The sequence below is a fragment of the Arachis duranensis genome, chromosome 2 (genome assembly GCF_000817695.3).
Source record: "Arachis duranensis cultivar V14167 chromosome 2, aradu.V14167.gnm2.J7QH, whole genome shotgun sequence".
In the NCBI taxonomy this organism is placed as follows: domain Eukaryota; kingdom Viridiplantae; phylum Streptophyta; class Magnoliopsida; order Fabales; family Fabaceae; genus Arachis; species Arachis duranensis.
Genome location: NC_029773.3, coordinates 32,011,570 through 32,015,631, shown reverse-complemented (window position 1 = coordinate 32,015,631; position 4,062 = coordinate 32,011,570). Strand labels below are relative to the sequence as shown.

At 35.8% G+C, this 4,062-nt stretch overlaps 1 pseudogene; it reads right to left on the bottom strand.

The window, feature by feature from the left end:
* The window catches only part of LOC107474192 (cysteine-rich receptor-like protein kinase 44), a 27,281-nt pseudogene extending 23,865 nt beyond the window's left edge, over positions 1-3,416 (bottom strand).
* Between the last annotated feature and the right edge of the window lie 646 nt (positions 3,417-4,062).

The following is a 4,062-nucleotide window of genomic DNA, read 5'->3' as shown; positions in this document are numbered from 1 at the left end:
ACAATACTTTTGACTTCTGAATGTATGCTTGAATAGTGCATATGCCTTTTGAATTTGTTGTTCATGAATGTTGGCTCTTGAAAGAATGATGAAAAAGGAGACATGTTACTGAGGATCTGAAAAATCATAAAAATGATTCTTGAAGCAAGAAAAAGCAGTGAATAAAAAAAAGAGAGAAAAAGAAATAATAAAGTTGTGATCCAAGGCAAAAAGAGTATGCTTAAGAACCCTGGACACCTCTAATTGGGGACTCTAGCAAAGCTGAGTCACAATCTGAAAAGGTTCACCCAGTTATTTGTCTGTGGCATGAATGTATCCGGTGGTAATACTGGAAGACAGAGTGCTTTGGGCCACGGCCAAGACTCATAAAATAGCTGTGTTCAAGAATCATCATACTTAACTAGGAGAATCAATAACACTATCTGGTTTCTGAGTTCCTATAGAAGCCAATCATTCTAAATTTCAAAGGATAGAGTGAGATGCCAAAACTGTTTAGAGGCAAAAAGCTACAAGCCCCGCTCATCTAATTAATACTGATCTTCATAGATGTTTTTGGAATTCATTGCATATTCTCTTCTCTTTATCTTATTTGATTTTCAATTGCTTGGGGACAAGCAACACTTTAAGTTTGGTGTTGTGATGAGCGGATAATTTATACGCTTTTTGGCATTATTTTTAGTATGTTTTTAGTATGTTTTAGTTAGTTTTTATTATATTTTTATTAGTTTTTAGTTAAAATTCACTTTTCTAGACTTTACTATGAGTTTGTGTGTTTTTCTGTGATTTCAGATATTTTTTGGCTGAAATTGAGGGACCTGAGCAAAAATCTGATTCAGAGGCTGAAAAGGACTGCAGATGCTGTTGGATTCTGACCTCCCTGCACTCAAAGTGAATTTTCTGGAGCTAAACAAGTCCAATTGGCGCGCTCTCAATTGCGTTGGAAAAAAGACATTCTGGGCTTTCCAGAAATATATAATAGTCCATACTTTTCCCGAGATTTGATGGCCCAAATAGGCGTTCCAAGTCAGCTCAAGAATTCTGGCGTAAAACGCCGGAACTGGCACAAGAATGGGAGTAAACGCCCAAACTGGCACAAAAGCTGGCGTTTAACTCCAAGAAAAGTCTCTATACGAAAATGCTTCAATGCTCAGCCCAAGAACACACCAAGTGGGCCCGGAAGTGGATTTTTATGTCATTTACTCATCTTTGTAAACCCTAAGCTACTAGTTCTCTACAAATAGGACCTTTTGCTATTGTATTTTCATCTTTCAATCACAGAGATCTTTTGATCATGTTTTTATGATTGAACCCTCTTTGGGAGGCTGGCCATTCGGCTATGCCTAGACCTTGTTCTTATGTATTTTCAACGGTGGAGTTTCTACACACCATAGATTAAGGTGTGGAGCTCTGCTGTACCTCGAGTATTAATGCAATTACTATTGTTCTTCTATTCAATTCGGCTTATTCTTGTTCTAAGATATCACTTGCTCCTCAACTTGATGAATGTGGTGATCCGTGACACTCATCATCATTCTCACCTATGAATGTGTGCCTGACAACCACCTCTGTTCTACCTTAGATTGAGTGGATATCTCTTGGATCCCTTAATCGGAATCTTCGTGGTATAAGTTAGAATTGATGGCGGCATTCAAGAGAATCCGGAAGGTCTAAACCTTGTCTGTGGTATTCTGAGTAGGATTCAAGGATTGAATGACTGTGACAAGCTTCAAACTCGCGATTGTGGGGCATTAGTGACAAACGCAAAAGAATCACTGGATTCTATTCCGACATGATCGAGAATCGACAGCTGAATAGCCGTGCTGTGACAGAGCGCGTTGAACATTTTCACTAAGAGGACGGGACTGTAGCCATTGAAACCGGTGATGCCCAACATACAACTTGCCATGGAAAGGAGTAAGAATGATTGGATGAAGACAGTAGGAAAGCAGAGAGACGGAAGGGACAAAGCATCTCCATACGCTTATCTGAAATTCTCACCAATGAATTACATAAGTATCTCTATCTTTATTTTATGCTTTATTCATAAATTATCCACAACCATTTGAATCTGCCTGACTGAGATTTACAAGATGACCATAGCTTGCTTCATACCAATAATCTCCGTGGGATCGACCCTTACTCGCATAAGGTTTATTACTTGGATGACCCAGTGCACTTGTTGGTTAGTTGTGCGAAGTTGTGATGAAGAGTTGAGATTACAATTGTGCGTACCATGTTGATGGCGCCATTGATGATCACAATTTCGTGCACCACCAATTAGAATCAACTAGTTGAAAAATAAGAAGTCTGTTATAAAAAAATCTCTCACCATTCTAAGTTTTTAAATTTTAAAATTAGAAATATAAATAATTGAATTAAGTTAGCTTAGGTCGTAGATGGCTCCTAAATTTTTTCTTTAATAATAAAAGAATATTATTTTAATTTTAAAAATATTTTTTAAAATACTAGAACAACTAGAACAACTCCTTTGGACATAATGCATTTTATGGACTTTACTTTTTTTATGTTTATTACAGATAGTAAATACCTCCTGAAGACGGGTTAGTTACAGAGGTGGTGGTGGGCGGCGAAGATGCTGGCGGAGAAGGTGGCGTATACGCCGTTGGCCCATAGAATTGATACGATGTCTCAAATATCATAAAACAACTTGGCCTAACAACCCTACCACCCATGCTATCCTTACAACAATCTTTTGATATTCTTTCAATAGATTGAGCTATGTAGTTATCACAATCTTCTCCAGACAAATCAGGCGTGCATTGTACAAGACCATAAACATCATCAAAATTGGGAAGACTAAAGTTTCTCACAGCATACTTTAACCGAGAGTCACTAGAAGAAGCTTTGCTTTTCAAGCCATTCAACAAATCGTTGAATTTTGTATTGAACTCATTCAAATCCGTGTCGTTTTTGTCGCTTTTCTTGTAATAAGCCAGTCCATTCTCCATCCGCTCGAATATGCTGTGATTCGAGTATCGCAGCATACATAGTTCATCGTTGTACCACCCGATAGTCACCTTGCGATGGGGACAAACCGCCGTGAGATTGGCTCTGGATTGGTTTAGGCAAGTTCGGCACTGCTCCGGCTTATTGTCTCCTCTACATAGTCCAATGGCGTACACTTTGTTTGGGTACTCGCCGTATGAGACGTTGTAGAAACCATAATCGATTTCTTTGTTGTTGAGAATATTTGACATAAGAATGTTGAGGTTGGTATGGTAGGTGCTATTGATTGTGTAGTTGCCTTCGATGTCTATGGTAATGCTATGCTCATCACAGAAGTATTGGAACTCCTGCAAAGTTGCTGAAGCGTGTGATTCAGATGCTAAGTTACTAGCAGCGAAGAGAAGGCAACATAGAAAGGACAATGTCTTTAAAGAAAGAAAGATCTTCATGGTTGTGTTCTGGGAATAAGAAGTGATACATTGGGAAGTGTTTCTTTAATGGAAAAAATTTAAGGTCAATTATAATGTACATCTGTAAAGAATAATGCTACTGTATATCAAAATTAGTCTTCAAAGTCAGTCACAGTATAAAATATATGTTCAAATATAAATACACATTAAAATAAAATTAAACCACACATACATTTATAATATATTTATAACTGATTTTAGTGTATAAATAATATTTTTTATATATAAATTTGCATAAAATTAAAAGAGTAGATATTTTTTGTCCATGTATTTTTTGACATGTGTCTATCTTTCTGTGATTGGAGTTGGCTCCCACATTGGTTTTGGAGTCTAAAGATGAGAAAAGTCTATTTATTTAAAGTTTATTCACGACTTCACAGTTCACCTTTACATATTAAAATTTGGTTTTTATACAAGTCTCTCGAAACAGTTGCAGTATTTATTTTATTCTGTTAATTCAAATAACTCAATAAACTTTTTTTAATATTTTACAATAATTTTGATCTTACAGTTAAATATACATTTTACACTTTTTTTTTATAAATATATCAATAAATTCAAAGTACTTAATTAAAAAATATTTTAAATTATAATTTATATTTATATAAAGTATTAGAATACATTA